The following is a 24914-nucleotide window of genomic DNA, read 5'->3' as shown; positions in this document are numbered from 1 at the left end:
ACTGAAGATTCGTGATAGCGTTTCGCTTGCACCGATAGCGTAAGGAATAGCAGCGCGCTTACGCTGCTTTCTCGGTGAAGTCGGTGGGTTTGCCGATCTGCGTTGTTGAACGCTTAGGATTTGTCTGGGATAGCCGCTGCTTGCGAGGTCCTCTCTTGTCTTCCGCCCTCAGCGCCTTGGCAGAAGAGCACAGGCGTTGGGCGCGTGAGAAGAGGTCCGAGGCCACAGAGCGCTTGTGTCCGACCGGTTGCGCCGAAGCGAAATCCAGGTACTGACCGGTATGCGATCGCTTCCGGTAGACCGTCGTCACGAAGCCTGTATTCTTGCGTTGCATGTACTTCAACATCGAGAAAAGCGATGCGGCCGTCAACCTTCTCTTCCATCGTGAACTGTATAGTTCATACAGCCTGTACCGAACACAGGCAGGTGTTCGGTACAGCGATGGGTGCTTCAATTTCGGTGACGTGCGCAAACCTCGCTTTGGAAGCCATCGAGAGGACCGCCCTCAGCATGTTTAGTCATCGCCTAAAAAAATATTCGTACGCTACGTATATGACTGTTTCTGTGTTTTAAAGCGGAAAGACGCGCCAGTACTTTTGCAATACCTCAACTCCGTCCAGCCAACCATACAGTTCACGATGGAAGAGGAAATAGACGGCCGCATCGCTTTTCTCGATGTTGAAGTACAACGCAAGAATACAGGCTTCGTGACGACGGTCTACCGGAAGCGAACGCATACCGGTCAGTACCTGGATTTCGCTTCGGCGCACCCGGTCGGACACAAGCGCTCTGTGGCCTCGGCACTCTTCTCACGCGCCCAACGCCTGTGCTCTTCTGCCAAGGCGCTGAGGGCGGAAGGCAAGAGAGGACCTCGCAAGCAGCCGCTATCCCAGACCAATACTAAGCGCTCAACAACGCAGATTGGCAAACCCACTGACTTCACCGAGAAAGCAGCGTAAGCGCGCTGCTATTCCTTACGCTATCGGTGCAAGCGAAACGCTATCACGAATCTTCAGTGACTACGACGTCCAAGTTTGCCACACGCCTACAAGTAAGCTCTGGCAGCAACTTGTACACGCCAAAGACGAGTTAGAACGTAAAAGATACCCCGGGGTGGTCTAGAAGATCCCTTGTCAGACTTGCGGCGCAGCCTGGTGAAACCGGAAACTTCAAGAGGCGCCTAAAGGAGCACAAAAATGACGTTGCTAACGGCCGCACACAGCTAAACGCCTTGGCAGAACACCAAAACGTAACCGGCATGTCATCGCTTGGGACTCGGCCAGAATCATTGCCACCGAGAAAATATTATCAACGCGCCTACTCCGAGAAACATTCCATATCCAATCAACCCCGCACGCTCTTAATCAGACACGTGGGCCCATGCCTACGACATACGCATGCGCTTTGCAACGTTCCACGCATGTATAATTATGGCCGAGCCGCTTTTCGTATCATATGTGAACAAAGGGCCCGTACGGGCCCCAAAACGTCATTGTTTTTACCTATTGCTTTTACATTTTGGCGAGTGTCAGTTTGTTCCCGCAAAAAATAAAAGAAGAGGTCATCGACAACCTAAGCACCTCAGAAACAAGCGCCATCCTCCCCTTGGACGGCAAAGGGGCTTTTGACAACGTGTCGCACGCGGCCATAGTTGAAACACTGAGGACTACCCAATGCGGAGAAAAAGCCTATAATTACATCACGGACTTAATTCCTCTCGCATCGCACGGAAACGGTGGGACTTGGCAATTTACGAAGCGACAAATTCGACGTCACCGCAAAGGGCACTCCGCAGAGCTGGGTCATCTCGCCATTACTGTTCAATTTATCAATGATGAACCTACCTGACCAGCTAAATGCCATCCCAGGTCTCAGGCATGCCATCTACGCCGATGACATGACCTTTTGGACTACCAAAGGCCCAGCAGGCATGCAACAGGACTCCCTGCAGGAAGCCGCCAACTTAACGGAAACCTATCTGAAAAGATGTGGGCTCTCTATTGCACCGGAAAAATCTGAAATTCTCATACTCAAGAAGCGAATGAAAGGTAGACCCCCCGCCGAGACCCCCGACCCACAGGTGACGCTTCATGGCGCTACCATCCCAAAGGTCGATACACTCCGAGTATTGGGTCTGACTTTTCAAAAGGCGGGGCAGGGGCTGCCACCCTCCAGAAACTACAAAACACTGCCACCCAGTTAACCCACTTAATCAGGCGAGTAACAAGCAAAAAACACGGGCTGAAAGAAGAGGACACAATCAGAATGCTACAGGCCCTGGTAATTAGCTGAGTCACCTTTACTTGGGGCTAAAATCGCTGAAATAAAGAAACTCGACATTTTAATTCGCCAAATCTACAAATTATCACTGGGACTGCCAGCCAAGACCTCCACAGAGAAAATTTTTCAGTTAGGAATCCACTACACGTGGCAGGAACTCACTGAGGCGCATAAAGCCAGCCAAATGGAGCGACTCAAACTTACCCCGACCGGAGCTACCTTGTACCGTTTCGGTTACAAGCCAAGCGTGGGACCCCAAAACCAAAAACTACGCATCCCCCATGCTTTGAGGGAATAATTGACACCATGGTGGAAAACGTCCCACGCAACATGCACCCGGTTTACCACAAGGAGCGAAGGGAAGCCAGGGTGAAGGCCTTCAAGGACAGCCTACAGCAAGGACAGCTCCACAAGATACATCGACCCTGCGAAGTACCCGGCAAGAACCAAGCGGGCGCACGCGGTTAGTGTGACAAACACTAACGGAGATGACTTGTGCTCAGCAACGGTCAATACAGATGACACCGACTCTGCGGAGGAGACAGCAGTCATGCTTGCCACCACCACAGTACCAGATACCCAAGGCCGGGTGACCGTCATCACCGACTCGCAAGTGGCCTGCCGTAATTTTCAAAAGGGCCGTGTCTCAGCGATGGCACTTGCTCTACTGTATAAGAGTTCCAAAGCACGGAAAACTCCATTGCGCATTTATATCACTTAGCCACCAGGTCACGAGTCCTTAGAGGGTAATGAAGCGGCAGATACCGCAGCCCGAGGCCACTCACACCGGGCTTCAACCCTCATAGGCACTCATCACTCTGCCGACAACCACCCGTCCATCCCCAAGCGCAGCAGACATACTAGAGTACTACAGGCTATCAAGAAGAAGATACCCGCTACCCCCCCCCCCCCCCCCCGAAGCTAACCAAAGAAGAAGCCCCACAATTCTGGAGACTGCAGACAAACTCATTTCCGCACGCCACACAGCTGTCCAATATACACCCCACGCTCTTCAGCTACAACAGCAACGTCTGCTCTGGGACGCCCAACACCCCGAACCACACGGTGTGGGAGTGTAAAGGCAAGGCGTCACGGAACTACCAAAAGGCATCGCACCGACACCGGAGCAGTGGAAGGTCCTGCTGACAAGCGATGTCCTGGAAAACCAGCGTGGCCTGGTGAGCAGGGCCATTCGAGCTGCAGCTGGCCATGGCATCCCGGACTAGGGACGCCACCCACCATGGATGACCGACAACCATCCCGCGCTCCTTCCTTTCCGTTCAATGGGAGCAATAAACGTTTTTTCTCCTCCTCCTGCTGGCTTGCAGTGAAATAATTACCATTATTCCTCTATAATAAAGTGCTCAGAGCGGCAGCACCAAGCGGAATCCGGCAGTTCTTTAACAAGGCCACACATTCCGGAGTTTTGCTCGCGAAGACAGCCGACTCTCTAGCAAGGATAGCACTTTCTGGTCCTGTAGTAGACGTCGTAGAGCCGACACCTTTAATAACAGCAGCTAGATGCCGTAGGATGCTGAAACTCCGAGAACAGCAAGAATCAGTTTTACTGTCATTAAGTGATTTTAATCATCTTAAATTCTCATGGGAACCTGAATGGTGCCCTTCACGCAACTTAGAGGTGGTTATTACAGCCTTACGTTGTCGAGTACCCCAGTTAAATAGGTACTTGCACAGATCTCGTCTGGCGCCAACAGCTCTGTGCAGCTATTGCAACGAAGACGAGTCTGTCGAACACTACCTGTTGACATGCCGACGTTTTTCCCGACTGAGACGTCAGTCCCTGGAGGTGCCACTTTACAGTTTGGGGATATCCCTAACAAGGCCGGCTATACTATCGTTCGGGGCATCCGAAACAGGGTTCTGCCACCGGGATGTATGCTCTGCTCTCCTGCGCTACATTGAAAATTCCAAACGATTCTCTTTATGATTGAGATTGGTCATCCTCGCTTTGATTTTCCAGTTTTTTTTTCTAAACCAACTGATCTAAATTATCTTTTCTAGGCGTCTCGTGATTTGATAAGAATTCCATTCATTTTTACCATCCTCTGTTGATTGGCCGATCCCCTGATTGGGTATGCGCCATTAATTATCAGGATCAACAACAACAACAATTGACAGAAATTGCTGAGAATTGGCGCCTGTATGTGGTGTGTGTGCCTACTTCGTCTTCGTCTGTTTAGCGCCCCTTTTAATCTTTCCAATGAGAATTCCAGGTGTAGCTTTCTGACAATGTAGTGCAGTTTATCGTTAGAAGTCTGCAACAGAGGATGCTGCGACCATCTGTAGAACGGGGGCGTACACTCTTCGCGCTTCTTTTATGTCGTAAGACAGGAAAATAAGGCTGTCCAGAGCTCTGCCTTTTCTGTTTCAGGTGTGTCATAGCACCTTTAGTTAGCTGTAAGATTGGTTGCGTAAATATGCACGCCCGAGGAGCAAAACAATAGCTTTCTGGTTAAACATTCACTAAAAAAGGAACAACCATTTCTTCACTCAAGAAAAACGAATTACCTGTCAAACATGACTGGTCTTGAAAAACAAGTTTTATACCAAGCTACACGATATAAAAAATACCGGGTAGTTTTTAGTGATTACTTTGCCCGTCGCCTGTCACTTATCATTTCCAGTGCAGTCTCACTAAGAGCTACATCTAAAAGAAATAAACCCTACATCGAGGTAATGCTTTACCGCTTAGCATTTTGTGTGCGATGTTTTCCGATGTCCACTTGAAACATGGCAATTGATAATCCTCTGGGACCTTTATGCGGTTATTATATATCTCTAGAGTTTGCATATCATTAATGCTGTCTTTCTTTCTGTCTTTTGAACAACTTCAGGATATTTTTTTTTTCATTACTGGGCAACACGCATGGAAGAACACGTGGCTAGACAGCTTTAAAAAAATGTTTTAGTGGTGTGTAGTTTCGCAGAATCTCCCGGCATCCCTAGATTATGTTCTCTTCTGCCTGCGTGACTTAGGCAGCCTAACCTTATTAGTTTGCCAATGATACCTTAGTGCCATCGTCCAGGAGACCGTCGACTTGAGCTCACTGTGGAAATAAAAATACGCCTATAATTGCGGTGACCTTGCATTCGTTTTTTTTTTTTTTTTTTCTCGCGTAAAATGCCGTAATGTGTATATGAGAAGATCTGCTGAAACCATAGGAAGACGAGTAGAAAATGCAGACCTCAGACATCTGCACGCACCTTACCCGGGAGGCTAATGAGAGAGAGAGAAAGCTTTTTATTAAAGAAGAAAGACGGGATGTTTGCCAGAATCTCAACGCTGACATGATACTCGGCAGGGGAATGGGTACGGGAGGCTAGAAAAGGCCCTATAGATAGCAGGGCAGAAGAACGAGCAGAAAAGAAGAAAGAAAAAAGCAGACATCGCAGAGTTTGTGGAAACACTTTGATGAACATCACGATCTCAGGAGTATTTTAAATAAATTCAGTAACGCCGATCTCGTCTTGGTATTCAAATAACGCCGCTAGTGCTTTGCGTTGAGCTGAAGGGTAGGGCCATGGACCGAGGAGTACTTTTAAGCTGATCGGTCCTGGGCGTAGGTGCTTGGATCTCCTGCACCAAACAGTACCTTGCGAGCATGTAAGCGCGGCACTCTAACAGTACGTGTTCTACGGTTTCCGGCGGTCCACAGTTATCACAGTAAGGATTCGAGGTTGCACCGAGTCAAAACAGGCATGTTTTCGTAAGCGCTGCATTGAGGCGTAATCGGTGGTATAAAGTTTCTAGTCGGCACGGATGTCGTTCTGGCAGCTTAATCGTGAGCTCGGGGCGTACGTAGGGCAAGAAGGCATAATGGTGCTCTGGAAGAGACTAGGGCCGGTTCCGCTACGTTAAAACAAGTGCCTTCATCATAGCTGAGGAATCAGGCTTGGTGAAGAAGACCTTCCTCATATTATGCATTTGAAGGCCCCTGCGAGCTGCTTGATCTGACTTCTCGTTCTCTGGAACACCACAGTGGCCTGGAAGCCACTGAAATGTCACTTGGTGCCCAATGTCTTTGGCTAGGTGGTGCAAGTAAGTTATTCACGAGAGGCGTGTTCGTGAATGCTGAAGCAGTCGTTGCGCAGTTAAGTTTGGAAGACTGCCTTGGAATTGGTGAAGATGGTTCATTGCCCCGGCGGTTGGCGGAGAATGTATCGGATGGCTTCCTTAGCGGCGTTTTGCGGAAATGACAATTCGTCGCTTCGACTAATGTGGTAAAAAAACTGTGAAGTGGTCTAGGTGGTACTGAGACTAAGACTGACTGAGGCTAGGGCAAAAGACTGAGCAAGGTCACAACACAGGCATAGTGCAGACTAATAACGCAATTTTATTGAGGAAGCAAGCAATCTGTAATAAAAGGCAACTACCTCGCGCCTTCCCGAAATGAACGCGTCGTGCGTTTTAATGAACGGGAAAAGTGGCGCAAACGACATTCATCATGCTTCGACGCAAGTACCTCACGAGGCACTCTTGTTTCTGTTATCCAAAATAAGAAGAGTTATCTCGCTGTTATCGAGCATATTGCCATGCAGCCAAGTACGACGTAGGGTTCTTCAAGGAGGAAAGTGTGTTGGAGGAAACTCGTGCTCCGCAAAGAACTCAAAGAATACTGAAGCGTCGAAGAAGTCAAGAGTGACGTCCACAGGCGATCGTCGGCAAATAAAATGCCAATGCGCTTCCTCGGCACGCATTTATCTGTAGTGCTCTCGTCATTAGAACGCGTGCTAAGACAATCCTGCGCTGGTAACTGGTGCTGGTAACAAAACATAAGAAATCAAAAGGCATGGTTCGCGGCACAATTGCTTCTAAGTAAAGGGCGAAACAGGTTCTTGCAGAAAGAACGTTTCTTGTAACAAACTTGTGCCCCGCAATAAACTACAACACAACACAAACGTCGAAGAAGCAGTCAACAACGTGAGAGCACCAGTGAATGAAATGCCGTTCTGTTTGCTCTTGTTTCTGTAAGCATCGAGTTATATCAAAAACATTTACCCGCCGCGGTGGCTCAGTGGCTAAGGCGTTGTGCTGCTGAGCACGAGGTCGCGGGTTCGATTCCCGGCCGCGGCGGCCGCTTTTCTGATGGAGGCGAAAAGCAAAAACGCCCGTGTGTACGAGATTTGGGCGCACGATAAAGATCCCCAGGTGGTCAAAATTAATCCGGAGCCCTCCACTACGGCGCGCCTCATCGCCTGCGTTGCGTCGGCGCGTTAAACCCAACAATCAATCAATATATCAAAAACATTGTCAATCATGCAAGAACAGTCTAGGGTAATTGCCGATAAGCTACACCTTTTTCCTATCAAACAAGACTCTGCGGCATAGTAAAATGAGGATGAAGCACGCGTATCGCTGCAAACGCTAGATAAGATTATTGGTGCGGTCACGCGCTGGTAACAAAGCAAATCAGAAGGAATGGTCCGGGTCAATATTTTTTAAAATAGTAACTACGAACGAACGTTGTCTCTCACTTGGTGCTATGCTTTGTAGCGAAATGTTTAGGATTTGGATGAATACTTTACTTTCATGTTAAATGTGCTGAAGCAGTCAAAATTCGACACAGTCGAATTGTACGCTAATTTTGACAGGGCAACCGCACGGTTGTAAGTCGGTAACTACAATGTTGCGCTTCTGGCGCAAGCCTCAAGGATAGCCTTGTTGCCTGTTCCATCGTAGCGTCGAAGAATATTTCGAAGGCGCTTGTTGAAGGTGTATCTTGCATCTTCACCTTGTTAGCCTTGGCAGTTCGTTCTGGAAACTGCGGGCTCACCGAACCACTAACTTGCGGCCTTGAGAGATAACATTGGCTCGGTGAACTCACAGCCTCTCGTGTAGTGGAGGATTGTTTTTTTCTTAGGAGGCGTCTAAAGTGTTATATTTTACACATACACGTTCGATTCCCCCTTTTTCGAATAGCCGGTTGTGTTTTAACGCGAATTAAAAGTTTCTTTTCTGAACTACTGGAAGTGCTAGCGACGAATGGCCCTATGACGAACCACCCTACGCGACCAAATGACCGGTAACGATTTGCCCTAGTTGCCCTATTACGAACCGGTCTGGCTACACTCAAATAGAGTCAGGGAAAACGATGAAGTGGAAGTCGGCTGTGTCAAATGGCACTCGGCCGGACTACGAGAGCAAGGAAAAGAAGATACTCGGGTAAATGATTCCTGTTTTTTACTGTGTTGCAGATAACTAAATTCATTCATTCTATCCTAGCGTAAGCAGTTAGTCGATAACGATGGGTCTCTTTGGCACCCTTCAACGCAATCTCTGTGTGGCTCCGCCTTCTCCCAGGAGGTCCCACTGCAATATAAAGACCCTCTCCGTTCAAGAGCTAACCCCTTCACCAACATTCAAGTCTTGGGGTTTAACGCGCCGAAGCTATGCTTGGGCTATGAGGTGCGCCGTAGTAAAGGGTTCCGGATTAATTTTGCCCCCCTGGTGATCTTGAACGTGCGCCGAAATCTCGACCACACAGGCGTTTTCACATTTCGCCTCCACCTGAAAAGCGGCCGCCACGATCGCACCCCTTTCCGAACAGGCATGGAGCCCGCCCTATTATTGGTATATGGTATCTAAATTATCATTAGGCTGTCCGCTACTAGCCAGCTTAGAATTTGGTGTTTTCTCGTCCTGATCCGCTCACTGAGTGCCATTCACCGAGAATCCTCCCCCCCCACCATCCCAGTGTCTAGCTTACGTCACCGGTTCCGTCTGCACAGATTGTAACGATGTCATTGCAAAAGGCACCTTTTTATGATATTTACACGACGTAAACTCCTTTTACCCGACTTTATAAAGCCGTCTCAAGTGCGTTGTATTTATTGTTGACGTTTCTCGCACGAGCCGGCCTTAAGCTCAGTTCTAAGAAATGCCGGGTCGGACGCCCCCATCCTTGACCACCTTGTTGATGCTACAGGAGCCCGCCTTCGTCGCCGCCGAAGTGCGTGTCCTCACGGATTTTCCTTGGTGATCCCCCCTTAAAAGACGGCCCACGTATTGTCGTACTTTCACCACTCCTGGAAAAACAGAATCTCCCCGACACTTTTTCTCCTGCTTTGCTGGCCCTCGCTGCATCTTTTTCTACGTTACAGAAGCGACCCATGAAATTGTTTCTGGCTGTCTTCCCCCAACGTCTGTTCACCGCGCGCCCGCTACCGACATCGTTTCCGCTGTTAGCCCCAAACCCTAACACAAGCCCAGCACTCCCGCTGCCTCTTAGCGGTGGCACGGTGCTCGTATAGTCGGGGTAGTGTAACAAGTTGTTTGGAATGTATGAAGTTTCACAATATTCCTTGGGGTTAAATCTGTCGCTAGTGTCGACTCCATTGTCCGAAAGAGCATGGTGACTTCGAGGGAATCTTAAGTAGCGGGTACATCAGCATTAAGGGCCAGCAACGGCCATGCGGCTACACAAATTATTTTTGGCGGAGTTGTTGTTGCTACTCGTAATGAGCGCGCAGTGCGGCGTCCTCAGAAAACCCCGAGTCATAGTTACTACCACCGTTTACCATGCACCTGAGCAGGTGCTTTACGAGGAGCGCCCGGTGTCGTCCAGGCTTGCGCATGGCACCCGCAAAAGATACCAAGAAAACAGTTCACGTGCGTCCACGCCTCGTGGGGGGAGCAAAAGACAACCCGCGCTACAGACAGCTCCAGCCCAGTTCGAGAAGCCGGTTGCCGCCGGTTCTAGCGCGTGCCGACGCGTTCCACTTTGGGAGAAATGTGAAAGCCTGCGGGCAAAACGACCCGGGCCCGCCAGTCATGCATGAAGACGACAACGATATAGATGGATATGACGATGACTACTGCTACCACAGTGAAAAGCGACGGAGGAACATGTAAATAGACCTGATGCAATTTGAAACCTGACGCAATGCGTGGTGGTGTTCCTTCAGTGCTTACACAGAAAGAAATCCACCAGCTACGCTATGGTTCAAGCCTTCCGCGACTTTGTACAAGCTTCACCAATTGTTTTACCTGAAAAACTGAAAGCCAATGTGGCGCCGCAAATAAATCATACTCTTTGCATAGAAACACTTTTATAAGCCACTTAAGCTTCGAAATAAATTACCCGCTTTGAAAAAAAAGAACAAACGCCTAGAGTGTGCCACATGCCTTCCAATTCAGCGGGCCGTAATTAATATATTTAGGAAAGATTATTACGTAGAGCGGAGAATTTTCTTGCTTGTAGTAATAACTTCACGAAACTAGTGCTATATCACGGCTCTTAATGTCATTTTTTCACAAAAAGTTATCAGAGGTCACTGCTTACACAATGCTCCTGACAACGTGCCTGCATTCGCGGTTAATGACTACGACGTCAATAGAATGTTTTTAGCGTTAGCATTACATTGTAAGGTGGCGACGGATGATAAGAAGCATGTAGCGACGAAGCGATGTATTTACATAATGCGAAGAACTAATTACATGCAGCCAAAAGCGAGCCCGGTCTGCAGCTTCTTCCTTGTCATCATCGTTGGTGGTCGGCCATGGCGACACGGGGATTACCCGCCACATCCTGTGGCAATATCTTACCCAATGACTGGTTCAGCTTAGCAGCTCTGAATGCAGAATGTAAGTAGTGACCGTCTGCTATACTTACTGCTACCATGCTGTTTGCCAGTTGCAGACGTTATGTTTTGTTGGCTGCCGCCAGACGGCCAAGCGCCTCACCCGGAAAACGAGAGAGAGAGAGAGAGAGAGGAGAGAGAGAGAGAGAGAGAGAGAGAGAGAGAGAGAGAGAGAGAGAGAGAGAGAGAGAGAGAGAGAGAGAGAGAGAGAGAGAGAGAGAGAGAGAGAGAGAACTCTGACCGGAATAGGTCTAGCAAGCCGTCTAAAAAAAAAGTAGTTGGTGGCGCGCACACATCCTCATTTATAGTTTGCCCATGAGAATATTCCCGCAAGCATATTGCGCGGCAATGACGCCACGCTTGCAGAGCGTAAACTCCACCCCGAAAGGCTGTTGCAGCAGCTGCGTGGAACTATCTTTGTACCGACCTTTTCCCCCGGTGCTTCAATTACAGCCGAGTAACAGAGAAAAACGTGGCGTGGCCTGGCGAGAATGATCGATGGGAATTGTCCCAGAATACGAAGAATTTATCCCATGATTTCTAGAAATGTTCACGGTGTCACTGTTCCCTGGCGTTCCACTTCGAACTTTTGGGCATCTTCACGTGTTGTGTGCGCTGCATGCAACTTTCTAACGGAGGTCGCCCTTTGCTCTTCTGCCGACCTTCAAGGAGCTGCGCTGACGTGAGATAGCGCGTACGCGAATCATTCGCAGAACGCACGCGTCCTTCAAGCAGTGTGTAAGCAAAACACTCGGCCAGTCGTGAGTGCATCCGATTATAGCCCGTCGTCGTGGCTACTCCAGGGGTACGCATCTGAGAATTGACCCCTTTTCTCCTCTGGGCAACAAAAATAACAAAGGACTAATCAATCCAATCTCGTTGGATTTTCCAATCCAATCCAATCTCGTTGAGACCTGATGCCCTGCACACAGCGTCAGCTTCCCAGCGGCGCACCATCACTCGCCGCTCTCGTTGGAAGGTACGCACGATGCTAGTTCCGCGGCACGCAGGCACTTTACAAAGATCACTTGGACGCGCCCCTAACTCTAGCTTTTTAGATGCAAAGCATCTCTTAGTCAACCCTCCGTCGTCCGGCGTCCGCACCTCTCCCTCTACACTATAAAAAAAAAGAAATAGCGGCGCCCGGTTTCGATCCCACGACTCTCTGGCCGCAACGGGAGGTACGTGGCGCTCTTCCCACTGGGCTACAAAACCGAGGCAGGAGCAAGTACTACGAACGCGCCTTGTGTTCTTGACTCATTCAAACTACGTCAAGAAGCTACCGATACAATGAAGGCACGCGAAGCTGACCGTCAACGGAAACGACGAACTGAAAACTTTAGAGGAGTATGTTGAATTTCCCGTGGGAAAGCTGTGGCGGGAAGCGCCACGCGCCTTGCAGCTCAACCAGAGAAGACGAAGAGGGCGGGCAGCGGGGTAGGAGCGTGAGCACGCAATGAACAAAGACGAGAGCCAGGAGGTGTTCGATCAGGTAACGCCGGTGTCGATCTCTTCGCTGTCTCTACATTTCTCTACATTTCTCTGTCTACATGGGGGTTCACACTACGTTCCCATTCTTGCTCCGATAAATGAAACAACATAACAGCAACTCAATGAAACCTACACGGAAACCCTATGATGCTTCGCATCCTCCTCATGGTTCCCCACAGGAAGATGGTGTAATTTTTTTTCTTAAAATGTAAACATTATCTTCCACACTTGAATGTCTTTTGAGAATGTTGGTGGTGTTTCTGGCAGGAAAAGCTGTAACACCCGAAAATGTTGGCCATTATTGCAGGAGAAATACTCTCTTGCAAAAAGAAAAGAAAAAGAAATTGGACGAGCAAAGGAACACTATATAGGTAGTGAAGCTTGTTGCATAGAGCTCAAGTGACGAACAGAAGCGAAGAAATCATTCCGGCGTACGGATGACTTTCTGGTCAAGTTCAGGCGTGCCACGGCAGGTGAAGACCTTTTGCAGTGTGCCTGCCGCCACGCTCGACGCTTTCCAGCTAAGGAAAAGAAGAGCCAGGAACTGCTATTTCTGGATTAGAGTTGACGTTCTTTGATAAGCACGTGCTGGACACGTGCACTGAGGTCTGAAAAAGGCCTTCCCTCATTTTACTCTGAGCACTCGAAGAGCTCGTCGAGCGCGGCATAGTTATTGCAGCACTTCAGACTGCAGTAGTGCGATCATGCCTTCATGAAATGGAGCGAAGCTTGTGTTCTCGGCAGCAGAACGGACAACTATACTCGGTTACAACTCAAGAACGGCACCACCTCATGTAGTGTATCCCTCCGCCAAAGCGCCGGACCCGTGACGTCAGTGCGCGCGCGTTTTGAAAGGGGTTTGCTATAAATGCGTGATATCGTCTGCCTTGTCTCAGCAGTTTGTTTGTCGTCCCTGGAGTCGTTTATAAGCATATTAAGTCCAAAAAATCACGGAAACGGCTCACGCCATGTTCAAAATATTCCCAATAACGCACTACTTGTGCCGCGTGGAGAAACATCCGGCTACGGTGATAAGGCACAGCAGCAACTTCCGGTGCCGTTCTTAAGTTGTCACCGAGTATAGGCCAGTTTGGCTTTGACCAGCAAGATGAAGTTTCCGTTCTCAGGCTGAAAGGCTGCAGCCGGTGGGATAGCCTGTGTGGAGGACGCAGTGTCACCGGGCAGGAATTGTGTTAGAAAGCTTAAAATCCGGTGCAACGTCAGGAAGGAGGCAAGAAGCGGCAAGCAGGGCACATCTGTACGCAGCTCCTTCTGTGCACGCCGTGCCTCAGTCATTCAAGAGGTCTGGACAGAAGGCGGGCCCGAGGACCGTTTTTTCCGCCCCGAATAAACTGTGACCCATGTGCAAGGTGGTGAGCGATGCCCAGTCAAAACGTGTGCTAAAAGCCTGCATCAAGATTTGCGCTGTGTGGGGACAATTTATTGTACAAGATCCGCCCTCTCGCGTGGGAAAGTGTATGTGGGGCAGACAGGCAGGTGCCTCAACGAACGCCTCAAAGAACATGCATATTCTCAGAGGGCGCACACCAGAAGCGATCCGGGGCAACACTGCAGAACATGCGCTTCTTCCCCACAATTCGAGGCGACCCTGCAGATACTGGAAAGGGGCCGCTCCCGCGCGAGATCGGTGAAGCCTTCGTGACCGCTAAGAACGAGATAGCGCGTCAGCACCCGTCCTGTGGCCCTGCCTGCCAGCGAGATTGAATACGTAGACGGATGAGGGGCTTCAGATAGCCTAGCATCTAGCGTTTATGTCTAGCGTCTATCGTCTTGTGCGGTGGTGGTAGGTGCTTTAACATTTAATACGTTCAGTTTTTGAGCCTTTGTTGTTCTTTTATGGGTTGGATGACGCTGACTGGAACGTCACAGTTTTTTTCCTATTTATTACCCGCCGCAATAAATAAAAGCCAGTTATACATATAAGTTAAGGGTTCCTGACCCGCATGTCGTTCACTGCACTTTGCAATACATTAATAGAATAAAGTGTAAGTATATTATTGTATAAAATTGAGTGTCATCGTGTCCTGTGGGAAATGCCGTTTAATGCTTGCATGTTCAAATGTTTTTGATGTGTGCAGCTTGGTTGAAAGCAGATGTTTCGAATGTGTATGTATTTCACCGTGCTGCTTTTGTTACCTCTAAAGAATTGAATTTTTTTCTGAAATTGAACACTGTTGTAGCTAATGGTGACCTGTAGGGTTGGCGGGCTCGTCAAACAGTGGCTGCTTTTTTCTTGCCATCCTGTTTTTTTTTTTCATCTGCAAAAAAACTGGAATAAGCGATTGATTGATTGATTGATTGATTGATTGATTGATTGATTGATTGATTGATTGATTGATTGATTGATTGATTGATTGATTGATTGATTGATTTACATCTACCGGTGTTTATCTTTTCGATAACTTGTAGGATGCTATTTGGTGCTTTTATGTTGAGAAGTTAGGGCTTTTCGGTAATTCATTTACGGCAAACGCAAGTAAGTTTAGCCTCGTTATAACGAACACTGATATAGCGAATTATCGGCTATAGCGAACTTAACACAAACTTTGGTTGGTTACCTTAATTTCAATGACAATTATTCTTTTACAACGTAACTGAAACAGCGAGAGCCGCGCACGATATCGGATATAACGAAGAAATATTTTACCAGGAGGCTGAGAAGCCAGTTGGAAAAACTGTCCGGTATCCGAAACAGCAGAAATATAAAGGCCCTTTTGTTCGTAGACACTGCAGAAAACTCCATCCTGGTCAGTGCAGTGAGTAGCCACCAGATGAAGATCACATCCTTCATCAAATAAATAAACGCGCAGGCCTGTTTTTTCAAGTGAACCTTGTTGTGTTGTAATTTCACGTACTCGTGTTCCGGTTCATTGAGCTTGAAAAGCAACAAGAAGAAAGGTAAGGGTTCGAAGCGCATAAAATGCATTTCTGTATCGAGTACTTTTGCGCGAGTCAGATTGTGGATTTGTTAGAGCCGATTTTTACCTCTGCTGTTACAACGAATATCGGATATAACGAACTGTCCCGACACTACTTCGTTATGACGAGGTTTGGCTGTAGTGACGCATACCAGCGGGAAACATTGTGACAGAAGCGCGCACTACACTAGTACGCTCATTTCTTTGAAAACGTACGCTAACGATGCACCTTGAGCGCAATCGTATAATAATAATGCTTGTTCGCAAATTTCAATTCGTCGACGCCAACATTGTTTGGTGCGCAAAGTAGGACGAATTTCTTAAGAACTAGTGCTTCAGAAATGCGCTATGTGTGTCTCGTACACCACTAAGTAGATTTAAACAGAGTCTGCCGACATAGTATCAGCGTGTTTCTATCGGGCATTCACTCACGCCAACGTTACTTGCTACGAATTCTTAAGCAGAACGGCTTTCCGGAAATAATATTGTACCCTCATCGTGTGCTGTATTTTTCTCGTCGCATTCAAAGGCAAGTTTGCCTCAAGAGCAACACTATCCGCGCTTAACCTTCTTCATAAGTTAGCCTTTACAAGCGTTAAGTAGCCTGTTTACGGGACTATAAATACCGAAAGAATTAAATCGATATATTTTCGGAGTGTGCGCCGAGCTTCGTCTTAACCGCTAACAGGCCCAGAGGCTACAGCCCACCTTGCCTCCAATAAAGCCTTTTCTCTCTCCTTTTATATTGATGCCGCTGAAAGACTGCGAAATGTTTCTTCTTAGTTGGCAGTGGGGTGAAATTGTTCCGTACATATCACCGTCCTTGGGTCACAAGCACCATGAAAATGGTATTTTTCCGCTTTAGCCGACTCCAGAGTTTCTGCTATAGTAGATTCTAAGCTAGGTTTTTTGGGATTAAGACAGAGCGGTATATTCTCCATTCGCGAGACATTCCGTTGTGTGTTGCGACATTTTGAAATAAACGCACCCGCAGTATTCAAAACGGGACTCGCGCGTCTTCCTCGCTGGAACAAGTGAAGCGAGAGACAGCCGCGGTGGCGGCAGGGATCGAGGCTGAGGGATCCGGGGCCGAACAACCGGGAGCGACGCGCGTCACAAGCGCGTTCTCCCTTGCGTCATCGTGGTACCCTTGACAACAACGGCGCGGGGCAGAGCAAGCGCTCATCGGCACTGACGACGGCAGCAGCCGTGTCAAGGCGTCCGCGGCGCCGTAGCTTCGCGAAATTGCGCAACCTTTTTATCGGCGCACGTGTATTTTACCCCCCCGCAACTCGTTTTAATTGGTATTGCTTATGGCCCAGCACCTTAAATTGCTGCAGATTTGTATTTCTACGCCCATTAAAGATTACCACTCAAATCGACGTCGTCATTATCATAATGGTAATCGTGATCATCACCATAATCACTAGCCTGCTTTTGTCTCCTGAATGGAGTACGGAGGCCTTTCCGATAAACGCCCAGCCTATCCTCTCGTGCGTGACTCGAGCCAAAACCACGCGTTCTTTACCATACACATCCATCATCCGGAAGGTCTCGAGACGGGAGCGGCTGCAGATGAACCACGGATCGCTCGAGCACCGCGTCCGTGCAGCGAGAACCCCTATAGCACAATGGCCTTTTAGGAGAGTGCTTTATTAAGAAGACTTCTGCAAACTCAGCCTACACGCCAGACAGCGTAAGCAAATGGTTCGATGAAGCCACGTCCTTTACATCGGCACCCCCTGTGCTCCTTCTGCGGGACACATGTATAGTACCGGACCGCTACCATTTAAAGGGACTCTGCAACACTCCTGATACACGCGTCCACTCTTTCCTTCACGTCTGGAAGCACTGCGAAAGCTATAGTTATCGCCAGCACGGAGCGGAACCATAGCGTGATTTGATTGTGGCAGCAGATACGTCTTCCGTCCTGCTTTGCTTTTGTGGCTTTCTTTTTAAAGTGGCCATCGAATGCTTTAATTGCTGAAACTGAAGGAAAGCTGGCCAATAGCCACTACAACGCTGTAACGACGTAATTCCCGCGAAGAAAACCAAGACCGGGAAGATTGAAAAATCTTTTGTGCAAGTTTTTAGGTTATCTTATGGGTATAGAGCAGTAATTTTTGGCTGAGGTAAAATTTCCGACTCCCTAATCTAAGTGAAGGATGTGTTCGTTGATTACGTTCTGCGAGCATTTAGGATTTAGAAAAAAGTTGAAAAACGTGTTACAGGGTCCCTTTAATCTGGCACTGCACATGCTTCAGCAGGTGTAGCCTTACTCGTAAAATGGCAAGCCCCTACTGACCTAGATGCCCATCTTGGATTACTCCGCAGCGAACCATCTTTGATCGGGGAAATTGACCGCTATGCTTAATAAAGGGGCCTCTAAAAAGCGGTCTCGAGCAGTCTGAGGCGAGCCTGACAAACTTCCCCAGATGGCATCCATGACTGAAGGCACGAAGGCGTGCTGCCTCCTTCCTATCATCCCTAACGTCCCTTGGACTACAAGCCTCCTCTCTCGGAATTAAAAAAAAAATCAACCACGTCTACAATGGCAATCGCGAAACTCTAGGCGGAACCGCTTTTTTGTTGCTGTTGCCTCCTGTGGTTGATGTGGACACTAAGCGCGATGTTGTCGCCACAGCCGTGGTCTCTGGGCAGTGGCGCTGAGGAGCGCGTAACATTCGGCCTGCCCGCCGAGGGAAGCGCCGTCCTGACGCTTACGTACTTATGTGCCCGAAGAGGCAGAGGAATTGCGTCACATACGTGTCTGGAGAAGTAAAGCTTCATACGACCCAAGCGGACCCTGTGCCCGGTCGTGGGTGACGCCGTCAGGCACAAATGCCGTAGGACGTCACGTCACTTAGCAGTTGTCGTAGGAGTACCGTGCAGGGGCAGTTTGGGAAGTTTCTTGGAGACCCATCGACGTCTGCTTGGGATGCATGCCCAAACGCCAAGACGGAAAGCGGCGTGCCTGTGGTGAGCAGCATAACGTACTCGCTGCTGCGTTATCCGATCAGTCGCATATACGTCATGAGGGAGCGTCGTGCCTCGCACACGCAGAGAAGAGCGAAAGGGGCCATGCGCACTGTTTCTTCTTGTGCTGTGTTGTACGGAAAAGCGATGCCTCGTGAGGGTTTTGTGCAGGCGCTCAGATGTGACGTTTCGCTGAGGCTGATGTCGCCGAGCACAGGTTGGTCGTTCAATGCGCTTCCTCTGACCTTGATAAGGACTGCAGGGGCCCCGCGCCGAGGAGCAATGTCTTCGACGTCGAGTGCTGCGCAGCGTTGAAGCCGCTTCATCGTATCGGGTGAGACATCTACCCAGTCTGCTTCTACATCGCGTTCGTGCCTAGGTAGCCATAGTGCTACGTGCATCGTCGACCCCCTGCACCTTATGTCCGGTCCAATCACGCCCAGTAAGCAAAACTAGACTATTCTCCCTGACACTTCCTGAATGCGTCCCATTTCGTTCGAATTCTTTTCTCCTTGTTTGGACGAGCACTGACAGCTCGCACAAGATATAGTTGTACTCACGTGCATCAGCTATCAGAGTTTTTTTACTCTCAGTAGCTTTCTCCACGTTAACCTTTCAGCTTAAGCGAGGGCTTAGTCCCAATGCAGGGCATTAAGAAATATTTGTAGGTATTCTCCTAACTCCATGATCAAGATGATGCCGTCCACGAATCGCAAGTAGTTCGAGTGTCCATCATTCAGGGTTCGTGTCGCTTACACTGACCCTGTGGGAAATCTGTCAAAACATGGCCGCACTTCGTTCGTATGCGTCCTCCTAAGTAGGTCTGTTCAACTGCACACTCCTACAGAGATGGTGTGGCGGCAGCGGTTTCTTTCCACCGAAGCAAGAACTTTTTTCGCAATCTCTAAAGACCGTAGCGAGGGGCTGCGCGATAATCTAGGCCATGTGCAGTTCCTTAATCTGCTTTGCCTTCCCCTCTTTCCTAGCCACTAAACCACCAAGGCGTGTCTGGATTCTTCAAAGGCTGCTCTGCGGAAGACTGCAGCCGAAAGCGCGTTCAAGACAGCTAGGAAGCTCTCCTACGGCAGGTCCTGGTTTCTTTCAAAAAGCACTCGGTCTCGTTCCTTACATGTTGGTCTTTGCGCTCTCCGTCCGACTTTTCCTTTCGCGTTGGTTGCCCGGTTACGCGCCACAGAGAGTGCGCAGCGGTGAGCGCGACCACGGGCGGCGCTGCGAAGCGCGCCTCCGTGACGTCGGCTTAGGGATTCTCGTATTTGCCGTCTGCTCCACTCGGGCTCGCTCTCCCTGCCGCTTCTTTGCGCTCAGTTGACGTCTGATGGTTGTCCGCGCCAGATTTTGGGTGTGCGTAACTTTTTATCATGATGATAGCCTTAAAATCGCATACACTAGCTCAAAGCGTGATTTAAAGTATAGTTTTTGATGCCTCTACGGAAGAAACATTGACGGCGTCGCCCCGTTCCTTGCGAAGCCGGTGCTGTGCGGAGCTCGAAGAGTCGGAGCTAGGCGTCAGCTTCTGTATTAAGCAATCTTTCGAACAAAGGGAGAAGCCGGCTGCTAGTAACCGACAACAGAGAGAATACAAGACCAAAACAAATTCCCGGCCTTTGGAGCTGTCGGCTTTGGCAGAAGGCATTCCGATTCCCGGTTATCATATGTAAGGTAAAACAGTTTTTGCAACCCTGCCGAACGCTCGAAAGTATTGTATCACATCAATTTACGTTGTCATGGCATGAAAGTGTGCCGCCATGCACTATAGGCTGCAGAAACTGTAGGTTGAGTTCCAAATAACCCACTGTGTGTATAGCTAAGCGCGTGCTGGTTTTATACCACGCTTCTAACCAGCATGGAGATATATTGAGCAAAACGGCAACGTCTACGGTAAATATACGGTAACACTATGTTTGCTCAGATCTGTACGGATATTTCGGTACATTTTCCACAGCCAAACCTTCCCAATATTCAGATATGCGTTGTAGGAAAACTGCACTCAAGAGGGAGAGTGGGAGAAGGAGGAGGAAACTTTACTTAACAATAAAATCGACGTGGTTAGTGGTCCGGCTGCTCAGAGTAACAGTAATTTTCCTCAATTCATAGAATGCCATCCCAAATAGACCAGGATTTGTTCTTTAAACCTGGAAGTGTTGGAAAACAATGAAAAGCATCTTATAAATATTCATCCGTTTCGATTCTTCTAATATGCGGGCGTATACTATTTATTGCGTTCGTTGGCGAGTATATCAAGCCTTCAACACCGCAATCACGTTATAATTGTTCGGGTTGATAGTCAGTTCGTTATGATAACGATGGTTGCGGTAGAAATACTGAGCACAAAAGCCGCCTTCGAGTACTGTGGACAACGTTGTCTTGGGTGCAATCGCGATGGCGTAGCACAAACCTTCTCATTGTATTTGGATGTGAATAAACAACGCACGCTGTGGATATGCACCTCCTTGAACGCAGCCATAACTAAAGCCAATTTGTGAAGAAAGAATGTGTACCATACATCCTGCAACAAATACCCACACGATCTTTGTGAGCCTCCCAAACATCCCCAAACCTAGTGATAGGACGTTTGTGACGGTGCAGAAAAATCAATGCGTTGGGCACACACACACAAAAAAAAAACGTTCATTTGATACCAGTGAACAACAACGACGAAAGAAAAGGAAGACATCTGCTTTACTTCCTGCTGTGCCATGCGCGCGTAGGGGCCCGCTGCTTTGTACGTAGCATGAGGCTGTTGAGTCGCCATAAGAGCATCTCAAAAGTACGGTAGGGAAGCCTACGCATTTTGAACACTTATCGAGGAGCTCTGAGCGCTGAACCTCGCGAATAAGCTCGAAAGGACGAGTTAAACACTATCTTCTCACCGATGCTCTGAAGAAAGTTGTTCTCGCTCTTTTCGTGCGTTGTAAACTTGTAGGGGATACAGCTTGAAATTATTCAGATCTGTCAGAAGGTGGCAAAAATCACAGAAAATAACTGAATGACTATAAATGCGCTTTTTAATGCACTAGAGCATCAAAGCGGGCGATTTCTAGCACAGGCACTGCTGCTTTTCGCAAGCGGAGGGTAGCAGACGGCAGCGGCGCGAGTCCCTAAGCCGACGTCAGAGCCAGGGGGCGCCACTCAAACATCTCACCGCCAAAGCCTTCCGCCTCCTGCTGGTCTACGTGGAGGCCATGCACCGGACTTGCCCAGCGTCTGTAGACGATAGTCTGCTGGACGCGCCATTGCTGCTGCTTCACCAAGATCCATGTCGAGGCTCCTCGCTGTTCTTACTCGCCAACCTATCTTTTTATCACCCCCTTTCTCCTCTCTAATCTTTATATCCCCCTCCCCACCGCACTGGGTTGTATGCAGGTGAGCCCCCAGTTGGGCTCAATAATATCCCCAGTGCACTTCCTTTTCCTTCTCACCCGAACCACCTAAGAAAGGGATGGTTCCGCCATTATCAAGAAAACGTGAGCGCTCTTGTAGCGCACAAAAGATAGCAGCCGACAGAAACCCGAATCGGGGCGGAAGCAGCCAATTTGTAAAATCCATGCGCCCGCACCCCAAGCGTGCGTCTGCCTCGCAGGGATCCTCGTCCCCGATGCGCACGGAAGACGCCCTCTGGGCAGCGGGCGGCCGCCTCGGTGCGCAGTGATCGGCGCTTTATTATTAACAATTCTCCAGTTACGCCGGGGTTTCCGTTCGCGCGCTTCACGTTCGGTGGCGTAGCGCCTGAGTGGGCGAGTCGGAACACTTCTAGACGGGTTTCCAGTGCATTTCTTTATGACAAAACATGTTAGCAACGGCGGCAGCGCGTGCAGAACTATTTAATCGTATGATTTGGAGGATGGAAATTGGGCCTATTGGGCGGCACTTAAAAGTTAATAAAACTAATTAGAACCCGGTGTTTTATGCGCCGCATCTGCACCTGACCTATGAGGCGCTTTATAGTGAGAAAACATGTGCCGAAATCTTGTATATATGCTGGGTTTTTGTTTTGTGCCGCACAGAAGGGAAAAAAGTTGTTGGAGCGGGACATCGAGCCGGCGCCAACGTGATGATAAGTCTGAACTATTGAGCCACCACACCAGAGAAGTTAAAAGTAATTATAACCAGCTGCTTGATTACGCAATAAAAACTCGTTCTGTCTCCCCAACGGCTCACACAATATGTTGTTTTTGACCAGCTTAAGAGTAGGTACCGCTACAATTTTTAGTTACTTGTGCAGCATAAATGAAACATGCTATATATAGAAAAGCACGTTCACGAAGGCCTCATATAAATATTAAGAAAGCTACCTACTGCGGAAACTCATGCAGTGACTAAGGCGTTACGCTGCTGAACCCAAGGACACGAGTTCGATCCCAGTCGCGATAGCCCATTTCCTAATGGAGACAAAAAACGAAAGCGTTCGTCTGTCGAGATTTCCGCGCACGCTAAAGATCCCTAGGTTGTCAAAAAAATGCTAGAACCCAAGTGTAGGTTAAGCGCGTCAACACCCCCCCCCCCCCCCCCTGCCCTCCAAAGAGAATTGGGGCAACTTGCAATATTGGTGCAAGGCTGGAGAAACGGCGGAGCCAGAGGTCGACCTAGCTTCTTCCAGTTTTGCTGTTTTGTTTGGCTTTGCTAGGTTTTGTTAGGTTTTGCGATGTTGATTTGATTGATTTGATTGTGGTGTTTTAACGCGCCGACGCAACGCATGCGATGAGGCGCGCCGTAGTGGAGGGCTCCGGATTAATTTTGACCACCTGGGGAGGTTTTGCGATGTTCTTACGAGGCTAGGCTAAGTGTTGAGGGGTGAGGCCAACTTTAGCCGGATTGTACAAAGCCGTTGCGGTTGGTTTCCCCCCTACTGACAGCGGATCCCGGCTATGGCCACCACCCGCTCCGAATGATTGCGCAACTTTGCCCCACCAGTGCAAGCTGCGCCAAATTTTTTTTGTTTGCATTTTAGTAGCCCACGAAAGGCTATCACCTTTAAAGTGGTATAGCAAAGGGTGCGCACACGAAGGGTGCTCACACTCGAGCAGGCGCGAAAGCCGGCTTCACTGTTATACTACCCCATCCGCGGGAGTGCACCCTTTACAGGCGGCACAGCTTTTTCTTGGTATATTTTTTTGGTAACGTCACCGGATCACGCTCAAGGTTAAACAGCTCCGCTGCTAAAAGAATATTCTCCCACTTGACAAAAGGGACACATAATGTCAGAGAAAAGGGCGAAGAAGATTACGGACACGAGCGCCGCCAAATGCAGTAATCATTTCCACACAAGCAGACCTATGTCTTCATGGAGACACATGAACGCACAGCTTCGCTGTGCTACAGCAACCGGTATAATTAGATTTTAAATGTAGGTAAATATTAGGACGCCAAGTAAAGCTTGTCGGTTCAATTTTGACCGAACAACTGTGCATAAAGCGAGCAAAAAAAAAAAAAAAAAACAGGACTTTAAACACGACCTCTGCCCAATTCGTCGCCATCATTACTCCATCATTACTCCAGCGCTCGTGTCTGTGGTATTCGTTCTCCCGTCCCGTTTTATGCGCTTTTTTCGGAGAAGTATGATTCTACCAGCGCAGCTTCGCCCCTTAGTGTAGAACTACTTTTAAGGTGCAATCGTAAAGTTTGCTGATGTTTTGGTTGGTGGAACAACCTTCTCTTCATTCCATACATGATTGACAATCCAGCGCGCGAAAACACGGCACAAAAAGAACGAGAGTTAGACAGGACAGCGCTGCACTCACAACTGATTTATTTCGAAGAAAACATTGGTCATATATACAGATCAGTCTCCCACGTGGCGGTAACTTATTGTACCCGCTAACCACAAACAAAAAAAAAAAACCCAATCATTAATCGGTTTGCACATGTGTAGTCTGGTTTACTTGGTCATGCAAAGGCGTCACTCAGATACGCGTATTCCCGGTCGCCCAACTCGCCCAAATCACAGTCCTCTTGTTCATTCCATACATTCAAAATTATTTAACGTTTTTAACTTCGTTACTTAACGGAATCATTCATTGTTGAATGCAAACTTTTTACACAGAAAATTCGTTCTTCAGAATCGATGCGTACAAAGGAAGAGTACATGGAAGAGTATTACATAAAAGAGAGTCATATGTACAGAGTGGTTTCCGCTGTTGTGGCAAGCCTGTTTCGACGCGGCAAGCTAAATGGGTTAAAAGCATAATGCCACCAATAGCTTCCCGTAGAGTAACTGACAGAGTAGATTGCGACGCCAAGTGCTGCCAAATAAAGAATATCATGTTACTCTTTTGTACCCCACGAATTTTGTGTATTTCTACTAGCCCTAGTGTCGGCCACCAAAGAAACGAAAGCTCACTTTTCTTTTTTTTTTTTTTTGTTCCTGCACTTTGTGTTGAGCCAGCTTGAATGCCTGTTGGAGACATGCGCATGCGAAATGAATCAGTTGGCAGTTTTCGAGCTTCTTCATTTCTGATGCGCCATTTCTGATAGCGACCTGTCAGTGTTCGCCGTGTTCAGCAACGCAGCTTGGTATGAAGGCCGCATCTCTGTGTACCCATGCACTGGTTTGTACAACACGTGTGTGCGTGCCGCTGCATTGATTTGGAGTTCTTGTTGGTATTTAGA

At 48.6% G+C, this 24914-nt stretch overlaps 1 protein-coding gene across 1 annotated transcript in view; it reads right to left on the bottom strand.

Moving 5' to 3' along the window:
* Spab (space blanket) overlaps positions 1–24914 on the bottom strand; it is a 38657-nt gene that overhangs the window by 13048 nt on the left and 695 nt on the right. The gene's annotated exons all lie outside the window — the stretch shown is intronic.

The sequence above is a fragment of the Haemaphysalis longicornis genome, unplaced genomic scaffold (genome assembly GCF_048455015.1).
Source record: "Haemaphysalis longicornis isolate Haplotype H1 unplaced genomic scaffold, Haemaphysalis longicornis Haplotype H1 scaffold_4, whole genome shotgun sequence".
Classification (NCBI taxonomy): domain Eukaryota; kingdom Metazoa; phylum Arthropoda; class Arachnida; order Ixodida; family Ixodidae; genus Haemaphysalis; species Haemaphysalis longicornis.
This window is presented reverse-complemented; position numbering and strand designations above follow the sequence as displayed.